General features: G+C 40.7%; 1 protein-coding gene across 2 annotated transcripts in view; it reads right to left on the bottom strand.

Moving 5' to 3' along the window:
- LOC106607890 (RAC-alpha serine/threonine-protein kinase) overlaps positions 1–17,685 on the bottom strand; it is a 58,589-nt gene that overhangs the window by 10,877 nt on the left and 30,027 nt on the right. The window lies entirely within an intron of this gene.

Raw genomic sequence — 17,685 nt, 5'->3', positions numbered from 1 at the left:
CAACGCATCACCGGGGGCAACCTACCTGCCCTCCAGGACACCTACACCACCCGATGTCACAGGAAGGCCAAAAAAGATCATCAAGGACAACAACCACCCGAGCCACTGCCTGCTCACACAGCTATCATCCAGAAGGCAAGGTCAGTACAGGTGCATCAAAAGCTGGGACCGAGAGACTGAAAAACAGCTTCCATCTCAAGGCCATCAGAGTGGTAAACAGCCATTACTAACATTGAGTGGCTGCTGCCAACATACTGACTCAAATCTCTAGCCACTTTAATAATAAAAAATTGGATGTAATAAATGTATCACTAGTCACTTTAAACAATGCCACTATATAATGTTTTCATACATTACTCATCTCATATGTATATAATGTACTCTATACCATCTACTGCATCTTGCCTATGCCGGTCAGCCATCGCTCATCTCTATGTACATATTCATTCCTTTACACTTGTGTGTATAAGGTAGTTGTTGTGAAATTGTTAGATTACTTGTTAGATATTACTGCATGGTAGGAACTAGAAGCACAAGCATTTCGCTACACTCGCATTAACATCTGTTAACCATGTGTATGTGACCAATAAAATTGTGACCAATAACCATGTGTATGTGACCAATAAAAACCAAGCCATGAGGTCGAATTTGGGGAAGGATACAAAAACAATATCTGAAGCAATGAAGGTCCAAGAACACAGCGGCATCCATCATTCTTAAATGGAAGAAGTCCACGGCAAGCGGTACTAGTGCACCAAGTCTGGAACCAACAGGACCCTGAACAGCTTCTACCCCCAAGCTATAAGTCTGCTAAACAAGGCTGATAAATAGCAAATCAAATGACTAACCAAACTACATGCATTGACCTTTTTTTTTAAACTAACTTTTGCACTGAGTATGCACACACACTGCTGATGCTACTGCGCCACAATACGAAGCTGCTACCGTCTTATCTACCCTGTTGCCTAGACATTTTACCCCCTACCTATATGTACATAGCTACTACCTCAATGAACTTGTACCCCTGCACATCGATTCGGTACTGGTACTCCCTGTATATAGCAATGTTATTTTTACTTGTTATTCACCGCAAGGTGCTACAGAGGGTGATGAGTATGGCCCCCTTTTCTATTATCATCTTTAACTCTGCATAGTTGGAAAAGGACACAAGCATTTCACTGCTTGTGAACAGGTGGAGACTAAGCATGCATCAAAGAACATTTTATTTGAATGGTATTCACTGAGTTGGTTTATATTTAGGATCATGTTTTACAGATGTCATCTTATTTGATTATTTAATATATATATTTTACATGTTGAGAGATTTGTACTATAAGGTACTGAACATTGTCAAACATGAGTTAGTCACATGATGGTTCTTCATGTCTGTGAACTTAGTTTCTTTGAAAAGTACATTTGTGAAAAAAAATGTACTAGAAAGTTAAACCCATTTGAACTTGGCACTAAAAAGGTTCTATCTGTAATCCAATCACAGGCCTGAACAAATACAGATGGACCAATCAGCATATCTTTGCCATCTCCCTCCAAGTATGGTCTAGACTAGTCTTGCCAGCAATAATGGCATGCAAGCAAAAACAAAAAAGGAAAAAGTCAGAAATCTTAAAATAATTGTTAGGTAATGACAGTAATTCATCTGATTATCATAATACGTGTTCTGACTCCATCTTGTTAAATAGTGATATTCTATAATTTATGTATTCAAATAGCTATTCTTAAAAACAGAACATGTCTAATTCAGAAGTGTCAGATTGACATTTCAGAGCTATAAGGTTCTGTGATTGCACCAGTAAAAATGTAAAAAATAAAAAAATACATAAATAAATCTCTCTCTCATCTATAGACAAGGGAACAAGAGCGAGGATTTTGATACTCTGAACTTTAGGTACCTTTAAAAAAGGTGGACCTTAATGGGTTATGAAAGAATAATACACTTCAAATAGTTCTGAGATCTGGGATGTGAAAACGTTGATGCTCAATATCTCAGAAATATGCTTTGCACAGATGGCATTATAAGGGTCTAAGGTCACGATTCGATAAGGCCACACAGAGGGCCAGAGATAATTACACACTTATGATAATCTGAAGTACCCCAAAAGGCCACTAGAATAAAGCAGCAGAGTGTGCGCGTCAGGGTTTCCCAGTTAGTAAAATGTGGTGCCGGATATTTGACCAGCAGCATTTAAAATGTAGTGGACCCATATGCATTTGGTGCGTAACCGGATTAGGGTGTCCACCCACGGTGCTAAGAATTTCATAATTCACATTTAGATCATGGTAATTCATATTAACAGAACATGCAAATCCAGGATGCAACGATGTGCAGTCCTTCTTACCGAATTCTGATGCATACTTTGAAGGACGTTAGAATTACTGTCTACATGTACTTTTCCTCAGCCAACAAAACAAGCAACGAACAGCAAAATCACTAGCCTTTTTCAATATACTATCGTCCCATAGTAGAAAAGTTTACCTATTCTACTGGTCAGCTTGTCGAGAAAGAAATAACCTATTCCAAACACACAGACAGTTGTGAGGGGGATGAGTGATGCAACAGATCAGAAACTTTTGCTAAAAATGCGGATAAACTAGTATTTATTTACATTATAAGAGCAGCAATGCGCACAAGTCAGTAGGCTACGCATGCATGAACGTTCCGAACACACCGACATCGTTTTGCGGAAAATAGTACACACCACAATCTGGATATGTATGCAACAAAAGTTCAACATTCTCTTTCTGCTAATATTTTCGTCAAGCAAATCTACACATACAGTTTGACGCATACTTTCGATAAATCCAAGTGTGCACCACACCGAACGCACTGCAACTGCCTCTGCAACGCAAACGCAGTGTTTCATTTGAAATTAATGGAATTCTGATGTACCAAAATGCAACGCTGTCGGTGTTCGAAGCATAATGGAATTAGCAGTAAAACGCAGTCCTCAAAAGCGCCCCGCACATGCGAACAGTTTCATGTGAAAGACTTGAATATCGAAAGAGGGGAGATCTAATATGCTACAACTCGCATGGGTGGCTAATATGACTAAGATTGTGCTACTGGACAATGAAATACAGTTTATATAAAATATTTGCCTCTACGGATACGGTCTGATTTTGGCTAGGCTACTTTGAAGCAAGGTAAGACATGCCTCATATGTAGTAAAACTTTAAGCATGTTTTTTTAAATGCATACTGCCTCGCGCTGATGAAGCCTGCCTTCCGTTGCTTATGCATTTGCTATTTGAGATGCTATAGCAGCAGCTCTCGCGCTGTCTGACACCTTCAACTCAAAGGTTCTGTATGCGGTACGCGTGTGATAAAATACTAAACGAATATACTGTACACGAGCCAATTTCATAAAATTATGCGTGTGGCATGGACATGGATGGTTTCGCACAGCTGCAGTTGCACATGATGCTCCTAGGGCAAAGAGTGAGCTAATTAAGAAGCTGTTGCCTTAAGAGTGGTTAGCTGACAATATCACGAATCTGATGCCCACGCTTCAATGGAGCAGAAGACTCTGTTGGTTTGTTTCTGAACAGCTAGCAACAATGACATGCAGCTGCCATGTGGGGAATCGTACGTGGCTTATTTCAGTTCGTATCTTTTTGACTGAAGTCATATCGATGCTAATATGGCTAAAATTCGCTAGCTAACCAACAACTGTAACGATGTATTTGAGAGACATTGTGCAAATGTATTAATGTTTTCAATAAACATTGTCGACAAAATATAGTTTACATGTTGTCAACAATTCAAGCCAACCCAGTCTGTTTTGCCTCAGTTGCGCACGTGTCATTTTATTTTAACAACCAACCTGTCTATAAAGACAATCCATCTCTGTATATTAAGTGTTGTTGCATGGTTCCCGTCTAGACTCACTTACCAATGACGCTCATCTCAAACCCATATCTTACAAACAACACCTAGGCCTAAACTTCTGGTAATTTACCAAAGTTACCAAAACTTTCGCTAATGAACTGGTAATTTATGCCACTCTGGTAACTCTGGTCATTTATATTTGAACTTTTATAAAAATGTATTCATATAGTATTCATTTGTTTACACCTGTGTCCATGAGTTTCTAATGGATCGAACATATGATTCAAGAGAATTTAAAAAGCATCGAATCAACAATAGCATTATTTTCAATTAACTCTGCAACTCTTCCAACCATTTACTTTTTCACAATTGCCACCAGTTTGACACCAAAACATTTACAATGACATTTTTTTTAAACAAAGTGTATTTCATGCTGAAACCCTCATATTAAAACAGCAATGATATTCACTAAGTTGATGATTTATATTTAGGATCATGTTTTACAGCTTTGTCATTCTATTTTTAAAATCTTATTTGATAATTTTATATATTTATTTTACATGTGATAAGGCCACACAGAGGGCCAGAGATAGACACGTGATTATCTGAAGTACCCAAAAGGCCACTAAATGTCATGTGAGAAAATTACTGTTAGCAGTAATATACTCTCCCTTTGCAACACTACATAAATCTGCCTCCACCCTAGTGGCAGATCAGTGCATTGAGGTAAAAGGAGAGAGACCCAGTAAACAATTGAGATTAAAACTAATAATGAATAAATCATTTATAGCTACCCAAGCAGGCAGGAAGTCAGTGGCTAAGCCCACTGGTACAGTGACAGGGCAGATAAGAGATGCCATTGCAGTCTGGGTTAGGAGAAGGATGTGGTTTCAAAAGGAACTGTGTGTGGCTTATAATAAGAATCCACTTCCTCCTCCCGCCCGTTTGGTTGTCTTAGGTAGTCTCTTCTAAAAGAGGAGTCGAACACATGTAAACTATTGCGGTGTATGCATGTAGATAGCTACAAAAGAAGCAACTTAAACAAGTACCTTTATTGGCAAAACAATCAATCATCTATATATGCATAGTGTGCTTACACTTTGTTAATATAACTCTGAAAAATGTATTGCATGAAAATTGCTTGTGAGCAGAATGAATGAGGGCAGACCCGCACACTTCCTGTCTAGACTAAGACAAGTGGGTCAAAACGGCAGTCAGATGTCAGCTGTCTCTGGCCTTTTCCATTCAAACACAAGCACAGGCAACAGTGGTCCAGTAGTCTTCTGGTCAGTGGTCCCATTTGCAAGCATCTATGAGCCTTATGCTAGGTCTTGTTAACACAAGGTGGTACAGTAAGTTCTGTACGTGTACATTTGATAACTCAAACATTTCTCATCCACATGTAAGTGTTGAGAGGAGCCAACACCACAAGCACGTCTTAGCCTTACAACCACTCCAAGATTCCTCAACTCACTCCAGTGTTCAACCACACTGGGTCTGAGGTTTTTGGTAAGGAAGGTACTGGATGGCCTGGCTGACAACCATGGCCACCCTCCCCCAACTAACTGCCAATCTCTACAGACAGATCCTGGTGTATCCATCTCTGCAACATTCACAAATGGAATGCTTTGATCAGGCAAGAGTGGCACACCATCGCAAGCCACACAGCTGCAGGCTAAACGGTGTGGTCTGCTGCCTACAACATGGGTGTGGCTACTTCGACTAACCACGAGGCTAGTCCCATGTCAGGGACAAACCAGCTGCCAGGATACTAAAACAGACTTTAGGTTGAAGGTGGGATTTAAGAATACGTCTTTCCAGTGGTGATTTGAGTCACATCCAAACCATCTTGTTCCTCCTTCATCTTGTATGACTCATTTGATTGGAATCGGAGGACTCCTAGCCATGTTGAGAGATTGGCTAAAGGGAAAGGTGGATGCGTTCCAGGGAATCCAGATGTTTTTCCCTCAGAGCAGGCTTTTCCAGTGGGTGACTAACTCCTTGGCTCAGGCCCCTGCCGTGTTTCAACGTGAAAAGAATCACAGGGAGGTCATCCAAGCAGCCATCCGTGGCTTTGATTATCCCTGGAATAGTGGGAAAGTCCACGCTCTGTCTGCAGTGATGGAACCAATCCCATGAGAGAACACCTTTGAATACCATCCAGTAAATCTTGTGTACTTAACTCGCCTCACGCTAACAGCCCTATTTAATGGAAGCAAGACACAAAGACACAGCGGTTGACACAGCGGTTGAACCAAAAGGACAGATTTCCACCGGTCTAGTGTCCATTGCTTGTGTTTCTTGGCCCAAACAGGTCTTTCTTATTGGTGTCCTTTAGTAGTGGTTTCTTTGCAGCAATTCTATCATGGAAGCCTGATTCACGCAGTCTCCTCTAAACAGTTGATGTTGAGGTGTCTAACTTGAACTCGGAAGTATTTATTTGGGCTGCAATTTGAGGTGCAGTTAACTCTACTGCAGAGTATAAGTTCATTAGAGGTACCTCTGGGTCTTCCTTTCCTGTTGTGGTCTTCATGAGAGCCTGTTACATCATAGCGCTTTATGGTTTTTGCAACTGCACTTGAAGAAAGTTTTAAAGTTGTTGAAATATTCCGGATTTACCGACCTTCATGTCTTAAAGTAAAGTTTCGCTTTGCTTATTTGAGCTGTTCTTGCAATAATATGGACTTGGTCTTTTACCAAATAGTGATATCTTCTGTATTCCAACCCTACCTTGTCACAACACAACTGATTGGTTCAAATACAAGAAAGAAAGAAATTCCACAAATTCACTTAAGGCACACCTGTTAATTGAAATGCATTCCAGGTGACTACCTCATGAAGCTGGTTGAGAGAATGCCAAGTGTTACTACATAATTCCATGTGTTATTTCATCATTGTGATGTCTTCACTATTGTACAATGTAGAAAATAGTACAAATAAAGAAAAACCCTGGAATGAGTAGGTGTCCAAACGTTTGACTGATACTGTATCATTTTTAGAAAATGATATTCAAGAGATGGGAAAAGGTTTTCAGTGTCAACTTAAAACTACTAAAACCAGATATAAAGTATATAGAAAAGATAATGTAGCTATCAAATTATAAGATCTTTGAGAACTAACAACCAAAATAAAAAAAGTAGCCAGTCAAGGAGAATAAAATTCCCAATTTCATGGGCCCCCCATTGATTTTGCCATAATATTTGAGTCACTCAGATATCATAAGAACACTGCACAAGCCATGGCAAAATACGTAGAATTGCAGGAAACTACACTTATCAAAAATATAAAGGTGTTAGTCCCATGTTTCAGGAGATGAAATAAAATATCCCATAAATTTGCCAATATGCACATAAAGCTAATGTCTCGCAAATTTGGTGCACAATTATTATTTTTTACATCCCCGTTGAGCATTTCTACTTTTCCAGGATAATCCAGCCACCTTACAGGTGTGGCATATCAAAAAGCTGATTAAACATGATCATTACACAGGTGCACCTTGTGCTGACAATAAAAGAGCACTATAAAATGTGCCGTTTTGTCACAACAATGCCACAGATGCCTCAAGTTCAGGGAGAGTGCAATTGGCATGCTGACTGCAGGAATGTCCACCAGATCTGTTGCCAGAGAATTGAATGTTAATTTATCTACCATAAGCCGCCGTTTTAGAGAATTCGGCAGTACGTCTAACCGGCCTCGCACCTGCTGAAAACGTGTATGGCACCGTGTGGGCGAGCGGGTTTGCTGATGTCAACGTTGTGAACAGAGTGCCCATGGTGGCGGTGGGGTTATGGTATGGGCAGGCATAAGCTACAGACAACAAACACAACTGCATTTTATCAATGGCAATTTGAATGCAGACATATACATTGACAAGTTCCTGAGGCTCATTGTCGTGCCATTCATCCACCGCCATCCCTTCATGTTTCAGCATGATAATGCATAGCCCCATGTCGCAAGGATCTGTACACAATTCTTGGAAGATGAAAATGTACCAGTTCTTCCATGGCCTGCATACTCAGACATGTCACCCATTGAGCATGTTTGGGATGCTCGGGACCGGCACGTACGACAGCATGTTCCAGTTCCCGTTAATATCTAGCAACTTCGCACAGCCACTGAAGAGGAGTGGGACAACATTCCACAATCAACAGCCTGATTAGCTCTATGCAATGGAGGTGTCATGCTGCATGGGGCAAATGGTGGCCACAGCAGATACTGACTGGTTTTCTGATCCACGCCTAGGGCGGTCATGAAATTGTCAGCCGGTGATTGTCAAGTAAATAACTGCTGGTCTCACGGTAATTGACCGTTAATTAGCATAAAACATGTTTAGCATCCCCTGGCTTCCACGCATAGCCTACAAGCCAATGATGCAGACCATTGGAATATCTACATTTTAAAAAGCAATAAATATATGTAATATAGCCTACAACATCACAAATCCATTATTTAATTTAGACAGGTCTAAACAAACATGATATGAAGAAAATGTAGTCTATTTCAGAAGAACAGAATAGCATACTCTGAGTGGTCCTTACGTTAGGCCCGGATATGGCTTTGCCATATGACTGTGGGCTACACTAGTTTATTTTAACAGACAAGTTCTGCTTAGAATTCCATGGTATTATTTTGAAAAAAAGTGCGGTTAACAAAGAAACTGGTCCTATATACTTAATTTACAGTTTTTTATGCAACTTTAGTTGTGATAAACGTTGGGCTATAAATGTTTCGATTTTTTATACATGCATGATGGGACTCGAATGACGATTTGAAAAAAAGTCACAAGCTGCACACACTTCAGTCTCTCATTCACAATTTGATATTCTCGCCAAGCCTCGTATTTCCCAGCGGCATCCCCCTCGTGTGGCCATAATGCCTCTTAAAACTTCTTAAGGCTAGGGGGCAGTATTTGGAAGTTCGGATGACTGACGTGCCCAAAGTAAACTGCCTGTTACTCAGGCCCAGAAGCTAGGATATGCATATAATTGGTAGTATTGGATAGGAAACACTTAAGTTTCTAAAACTGTTAAAATAATGTCTGAGTATAACAGAACTGATATGGCAGGTGAAAATCCGAGGAGAATCCATCCGGAATTTTTCTTTTAGGTCACCACCCATTGAAATGCTTGTCTACGGGGAATTCAAAGGAAATCCTCCCAGATTGCAGTTCCTATGGCTTCCACTAGATGTCAAGTCTTTAGAAAGGGTTTCAGGCTTGTTTTTTGAAAAATGAATTACTAGTTGTAGTTTTTCACTGTGGCTCTCATTTTGACTGTAGTCTTGTGGCACGCGTGGATGAGGACACACCTCGTTATTTATCTCCGGTATTAAACATACTACATTGTCTTAAATTGTATCATTTATTTACATTTTAGGGTACCTGAGGATTGATTAGAAATGTTGTTTGACTTGTTTGGACAAAGTTTATTGGTAACTTTTGGGATTCCTTTGTATACATGTTGAACTAGTGGAACGGGTGGATTACTGAATCAAACGCGCCAACTAAACATACTTTTTGGGGATATAAAGGACTTTACCGAACAAAACAACCATTTGTTATGTAGCTGGGACCCTTGGGATTGAAAACAGAGGAATATCTTCAAAGTTAAAATAAATCACTTATCGCCATTTCTGACTTGTTTGGAAAGATGGTTTGGAAAATGTTTAATGCTTTTGTATGTGTGGCGCTGTCCTCATAAATCGCATGGTATGCTTTCGCCATAAAGCCTTTTTGAAATCTGACAGAGTGGCTGGATTAACAAGACGTTATGCTTTTAAATGATGTATGACACTAAATATTTTCATGAATGTTTAATATTACGATTTTTGTATTTTGAATTTCGCGCTCTGCAATTTCACCGGATGTTGTCGAAGCGCCCCACCTTTCCCAAAAATCCATGCCTTTTGAGGCCAAAGTGGCCGTTGTGTCCTTGAGCGGAATATAATAGGCTAATTATAATTCCCAGCTGCCATGCTCCGAAGTACCTCTCACTCACATGGCTCTCTCACATGTGGCCAATGCCCGCTACGTGATCGGGTCCTTTACAGTCATTTTAGTAGGCTACAAGTGAATAAAGACCGACACGTCGCAAATGCAACTGCGCACGTCCCCCATTATCGAATTCCGAGGCGCATATTAAAGATGTTAGAACTGTCCACATTTAGCCTACTTTGTGTCAGCCAACAAGTTGAGTGGGCTTAACGAACAGCAAAAGCACGGGACCGGCAATCTACTATCCCCCATAGTGCAAAATTTGACCTATTCTACTGGTCAACTTGTCCTTCTGTGCAATAAATAAATAATCCAAACACCTTGGACAGTTGTGGGATGCGATAGATGTGAAAGTCTCAAAATAAATAAGGTATGCTCTGTTTCATGCCTTAATTGATAATACAATTCACAAGCAATAGGCTAATATTGTCACCCATCAGACTATTCTTAATTTAATGTTGTCTTTACATATACTAATGTTTGAAATTAGTTGCGATTTAGAATGGACCATTATCATGCATCCGTCTCAGAACAGGGGCAAAAAAATGCATGTAAACTACGCACTTAAATAGGAAAATGGAGGACACTTTTTCCCATGGTTAATTTTCCCACGCCAGCCAGGTAGGCTATGTTCCTGTGTTAAAGCGACACAATATTAGGAAAGTTGATGAATAAAATGTAACAGGCCTAGCCTATAGAAAGCTGATGGCCATCAAATGTTCTCACGCAATTGCATAGCCTATAGAAATGTTCCGCAACATGAGCACTCATGAAATGTTTGATTTACATTTGCATTGATGTCAGTGATTAGGAGGAACAATGAAGCGCTGAATACCAAGCAGTTAGCACGTTTACGCTACAAATGACCATCAGCAGCATCAGAGCTTGGAGAAGCCCAATTACCGTGATAAAACAGCCACGTGGAATTTGACTGCCTTCATGACCCGTGACTGCCAGTGTAGCAGTAACAGTCACCGTAACAGCCCTATCCATGCCCCTACCTTTTAAAAAAGTTACAGTATCTGACCAACATATGCAGATATGTATTCATGTGAAATCCATAGATTAGGTCTCAATTTATTTATTTCAATTGACTGATTTCCTTATGAACTGTAACTAAGTAAAATCTTGAGTTTCTATTTTTGTACAGTAAAGCTTTAAAACTGTACAACTTCCTCTCCACCTCATGCCAAAATGTGTAGAATTAAGGCTGTCCCCTGCAACAACAAAAATAATCTTGGTTGAATAGTCTTTTCTTTGGACCAATCGATTGGTAAATGTTTTAACATTTCTCCATATATAGACACATCCTGTGTTTTAATCAACTAAACTCAGCAAAAAAAAGAAGCGTCCTCTCACTGTCAACTGCGTTTATTTTCAGCAAAATTTATGTAAATATTTGTATGAACATAAAATTTAACAGACAAATAGAACAAGTTCCACAGACATGTGACTGACAGAAATTGAATAATGTGTCCCTGAACAAAGGGGGGGGGGGTCAAAATCAAAAGTCAGTATCTGGTGTGGCCACCAGCTGCATTAAGTACTGCAGTGCATCTCCTCCTCATGGACTACACCAGATTTGCCAGTTCTTGCTGTGAGATGTTACCTCACTCTTCCACCAAGGCACCTGCAAGTTTCCAGACACTTCTGGGGGTGAATGGCCCTAGCCCTCACCCTCCGATCCAATAGGTCCCAGACGTGCTCAATGGGATTGAGATCCGGACTTTTCGCTGGCCACGGCAGAACACTGACATTCCTGTCTTGCAGGAAATCATGTACAGAACGAGCAGTATGGCTGGTGGCATTGTCATGCTGGAGGGTCATGTCAGGATGAGCCTGCAGGAAGGGTACGACGAGGGAAGAGGATGTCTTCCCTGTAACGCACAGCGTGGAGATTGCCTGCAATGACAATAAGCTCAGTCCGATGATGCTGTGACACACCGTCCCAGACCATGACGGACCCTCCACCTCCAAATCGATCCTGCCCCAGAGTACAGGCCTCGGTGTAACGCTCCTTCCTTTGACGATAAACACGAATCAGAACATCACCCCCCGGTGAGACAAAACTGCGACTAGTCAGTGAAGAGCACTTTTTGCCAGTCCTGCCTGGTCCAGCGACAGTGGGTTTGTGCCCAGAGGCGATGTTGTTGCCGGTGATGTCTGGTGAGGACCTGCCTTACAACAGGCCTACAAGCCCTCAGTCCAGCCTCTCGTGGACAGTCTGAGCACTGATGGAGGGATTGTGCGTTCCTGGTGTAACCCGTGCAGTTGTTATTGCCATCCTGTACCTGTCCCGCAGGTGTGATGTTCAGATCCTGTGCAGGTGTTGTTACACGTGGTCTGCTACTGCGAGGACAATCAGCTGTCCGTCCTGTCACCCTGTAGCGCCGTCTTATTGCCCTGGCCACATCTGCAGTCGTCATGCCTTCTTGCAGCATGCCTAAGGCATGTTCTCGCAGATGAGCAGAGACCCTGGGCATCTTTTTGGCGTTTTTCAGAGTCAGTAGAAAGGCCTCTTTAGTGTCCTAAGTTATCATAACTGTGACCTTAATTGCCTACCGTCTAAGCTGTTAGTGTCTTAACCTGTTGGGGATAGGGGGCAGTATTTACACGGCCGGATAAAAAAAGTACCCGATTTTAATCTGGTTACTACTCCTGCCCAGTAACTAGAATATGCATATAATTATTGGCTTTGGATAGAAAACACCCTAAAGTTTCTAAAACTGTTTGAATGGTGTCTGAGTATAACATAACTCATATGGCAGGCAAAAACCTGAGAAGATTCTGAACAGGAAGTGGCCTGTCTGACAAGTTCTTGTTCATCTTGGCTCTTTTTATTGAAGACTGAGGATCTTTGCTGTAACGTGACACTTCCTACGGCTCCCATAGGCTCTCAGAACCCGGGAAAAAGCTGAATTATATCGAGGCAGCCCCTGGCTGAAACACATTAGCGCGTTTGGATAGTGGCCTGTCAGAGGACCATCAGACTGGTGCTCGTGCACGAGATGTTTTTATTTTCCCTCTCTTTGAAGGAAAACCACCACTCCCGGTCGGAATATTATCGCTTTTTTACGAGAAAAATTGCATAAAAATTGATTTTAAACAGCGGTTGACATGCTTCGAAGTACGGTAATGGAATATTTAGAATTGTTTTGTCACGAAATGCGTCGTGCTCGTCACCCTTCTTTACCATTCGGATAGTGTCTTGAACGCACAAACAAAACGCCGCTATTTGGATATAACTATGGATTATTTGGGACCAAACCAACATTTGTTGTTGAAGTAGAAGTCCTGGGAGTGCATTCTGACGAAGAATAGCAAAGGTAATAACATTTTTCTTATAGTAAATCTGACTTTGGTGAGTGCTAAACTTGCTGGGTGTCTAAATAGCTAGCCCTGTGATGCTGGGCTATCTACTGAGAATATTGCAAAATGTGCTTTCACCGAAAAGCTATTTTAAAATCGGACATAGCGAGTGCATAGAGGAGTTCTGTATCTATAATTCTTAAAATAATTGTTATGTATTTTGTCAACGTTTATCGTGAGTAATTTAGTAAATTCACCGGAAGTTTTCAGTGGGTATGCTAGTTCTGAACATCACATGCTAATGTAAAAAGCTGGGTTTTGATATAAATATGAACAAAACATGCATGTATTGTATAACAATGTCCTAGGAGTGTCATCTGATGAAGATCAAAGGTTAGTGCTGCATTTAGCTGTGTTTTGGGTATTTGTGATGCATGCTAGTTGCTTGGAAATGGCTGTGTGGTTTTTTGTGTATATGTACTCCTAGCATAATCGAATGTTTTGCTTTCGCTGTAAAGCCTTTTGGAAAAATCGGACAACGTGGTTCGATTCAGGAGTAGTGCAACTATAAAATGGTGTAAAATAGTCCTATGTTTGAGAACTTTGAATTATGACATTTTGTGGTTTTAAATTTGGCGCTCTGATTTGTCACTGGCTGTTGAATAGTGTGGTTCGTCCCACCTCCCCTAGAGAGGTTAAGCATACAGCTCAATGGTGGTTATACAAGGCTGCTATACTAAGCCTACTAATGACATTACTTATTATAATAACAACAACGAGATCAAGGAAAAAGTGGCATTATTATTATATATATATAAATAATTTGAACCTTTGGAACAGTGTAGACATAATACCAGAGGCTGGTCTAATGAAAAAAAAGTGTGATGCCTTTATTTCAGCATATCAAAGATTAAAAACAGCAGAATTTGGGTACTTGTTTTGGTTACAGGAGGCCTGATGCTCATGGAATCAGTAGGCTGTTGAACAAACACTCGAACAGGCAACAGGATGTGTCATTTCTGTAGATATGATTTATAAAGCCAAGCACATTTAAACAGTTAAGCTATTGATTAAAGACCTAATTAAGTTGGGGTTTCCTCTCCCTCTCCCTCCTCACTTTTACTCAACAATTAAGGCAAGGGCTGTTCTCGCATCTCCTAACTCTGCTGCTGCCTCCGCCCCATTGTTCTCAACACCAATATGCTGGTTAACTTCGCTATTATGCACATGGCAACATGGTCTATTTAAAAGGCACCAATTCAACAGTGCACTGATGTGTTTCAGAACCGCAGACAGCAACCACTATCCAACGCGGAACAAAACCCATTTGTAAAATATATATTTTTTTGTGATGCAACATTGTTCTTACATAATATAACCACATACAATTTCAGTAGCAAATGTCTGACTGATGGACTGTGCCATCCCCATGAATCAGTCCACTCAGACATGCAAGAATCAGACAGGTGTCTTGTACAACATGATTATTTTTTATTGCTACTGCTCGACTAAAGAAATCTCGGTCGACCAACAGCCTATCGACCAAACAATCCACCAGTCGACTAAAATGGGTCAGGCTTAGTAGAATTGCAATTAAGTCTCTGCGGCCAAGGGGGCCACTAAACTTTCGGTTGGAGGCTGTGCTATTGGACACACCCATTACCACTCCCCCTACGCTTCCTTTGCCACCACTGTTGAAAAAAATCCTAGGGGAAACACTGCTGCTAAACTAAATTTGTTATAGGATATTTGAGTGACAGGTGGGCAAAATCCACCCTGAGCAGAAAGTGCCCGACAGAACCACTCTGCAGCCTTCATAGTTTCCTGTGTGTGATGTCACCATGGTCACGTCAAGAGAGAAAACATCTCCAAATCCCTTGTGGACAAAACAGGCTCCCCGCCACATTAAGCGGCGCGAATCCAGCGCTGGCTGCCTTCCTTTTGATCAGGGCCCAGAGCCATTCTGGGTGGGGTCTGTCTGCATAGCTGAACTGAGATGACCCCCAAACTCCTAGCCACGGTGCTACACTGTCTGACTGGCCAAGGCTGGAGGGAGGGAGGGGGTAGGACTCTCCAGTAAAAACCCAATGGCCTTGCAAACTCCGACCATCCAATTTCTACAGTTTGTGTAGTAGGTGTCTTGCTGCTGCCATCCTCAGCCACACCCTAATCCCTGCTCCATTGCATCTCCTGGCTTTTCTAGAAAGTTGGCCTCTGGTTGAGTTGGGTGTTGTACACAACCCAATAACACCATTTGCTAGAAAATACCATATTGGAGAGTCCGTAAAATATGATATCCAGTATAGGCTATCATAGAAGATTTAATGTGTGAAAACCATCGTTTTTCATTTTTGCAATCTGGTCGTCCGCGTGGCTAAAGCTGTGTTGAGGCGTAACGGCGTACGCTAGGGCTGGGTGGTATACCGTATTTTATGATATACCGGTATTGATGCAGGGACCGGTTTGGGTTTTTACTTTACCTTCTATACCGGTATTTGAATGTTTGGTTTGTTGAATGTGATACGCCATGTGTAATGTAAAAAAAAAAAAAATGTCGCTACTTGAGTCATCTCTCCGTGCCACGTTCCACACAGACCTAGCCACGCCCTCTGTCACTCAAGGAGCGCATTTGATGTTCCGCAACCACGAGACACTTGCGTTCTGTCTGCATGGTTAATGCAGCACATGCAACAATGTTGACGACAACGATGCCGTTTTCACTTTGCTTCTTAATATAAATCCACTAGCGTTCTATAATGACACTATTAGTTCGTGTTTCTTACATCAGCAAACAGCTAGTATGTCTTTTCTTAGCAAGTTGACCTAAATCTTGTGAGATGCTAATGCTAATAGCTAGCTAGCTAATAAATGTACTGAGTAAGCGCAAACGTAGCTAGCTAATACAGCCTGATAATACCAGTGATGGTGTAGACATAAATCAGCATCTTCTAAATCAAAGAGGAATATGCAAAGCAAGAATGTTAGATACATGAAGTAGCTACGAGAAAACAACATGCAATGTAGCCAAAGCTTAAAGGGTCCCCTAGGAAACACTTTAGTTCCTACCCTGTCACAATAACTCCTCCCTGGCATTTTAATTCGTTGTCATTTCAAACACTGTATTCAATGTGACCACTATTATATTCTAACTACAGACTTAGACTAGTCATTCTATTTCCATGATTACAACAGTTTTGCTCTAATTAGAAAGTCAAATCGCAATTGCAACATTTGGTTAAAAATAAGTCCTAGATGATTTGCCCATATCATGCAGCCCTACATGGCAGTATGGAAATTCTCAATTGAGCAGTGGTGTAAAGTACTTAAGTAAAAATACTTTGAGGTACTACTTTACTTTTGACTACTTTTACTTCACTACATTCCTAAAGAAAATACTGTACTTTTTACTCCATGCATTTTCCCTGACACCCAAAAGTACTCGTTACATTTTGAATGCTTAGCAGGACAGTAAAACGATCAAATTCACGCACTTTTCAAGAGAACATCCCTGGTCATCTACTGCCTCTGATCTGGAGGACTCACTAAACACAAATGCTTTGTTTGTAAATTGTTGGAGTGTGCCCCTGGCTATCCGTAAATAAAAAAAATGGTTTGCTTAAGGAATTTGAAATTATTTACACTTTTACCTTTGATACTTAATTACATTTTATCAATTACATTTACTTTCGATACTTAAGTATATTTAAAACCAAATACTTTTACTCAAGTAGTATTTTACTGGGTGACTAACTTTTACTTGAGTAATTTTCTATTAATGTATCTTTACTTTTACTCAAGACATTTGGGTACTTTTTCCACCACCGCAATTGAGTGCAGGAAATGCAGAAATTATGAAAGTGCTGAAATTTGTTTTGGTTGAATTGAACAGTATAAAACAATCAATCAAAATGGAGAAAGACTCATTGAAATCACTTAGAATGGATGTGTTGCCACTCGGATCATTCACTACTCATAAAGCAAATGTAGAACTTTTATTATTAAAAAAATATATAATTGCATCCAACCATCCAATTTCTTTTAAATACCGTGATATAATATTTTGGCCATATCGCCCAGCCCTAGCATACGCTGGCAACAGTTAGTTAATACAGTGGGGGGTGTCTATTTCTTTGTTTATAGAACACGGAAAGGGTCAAAGGTGAAGCAGGTGTGAGTGGAAAACACGCCAATTCCAGACGGGACCAGAAAATATGCACATGGAATGGCCTGGGTCACAGCAGAGACCCAGAGTTCAATCTGCACACAGACTAATCCAAAACAAGAGAAAGGTTGAAAAACACAGCTTTAAAGTTAAATGGATGTGCGTTTCCCCCCCCCAGAAATTGGCAAATGTTCTAGACAAAACATTTATCATCAGCTTTTACAAATGCCCTGATATAACCTCGACTAGTGTGCACACTAACAGGTTTGTTATGAGGATGTATTCACAGGCCTTAGGTGTCAGGAACCATATTTTTATGGACCATAAACATTCATAGGGGCCATACACATTCTTATAGACCGTAAACATTGCATCACTT

This window comes from Salmo salar, chromosome 06 (genome assembly GCF_965601325.2).
Source record: "Salmo salar chromosome 06, fSalSal1, whole genome shotgun sequence".
NCBI classification, from domain to species: Eukaryota; Metazoa; Chordata; class Actinopteri; order Salmoniformes; family Salmonidae; genus Salmo; species Salmo salar.
Note: the sequence above shows the minus strand (reverse complement) of the source record. Positions and strands in the feature narration are given on the sequence as shown.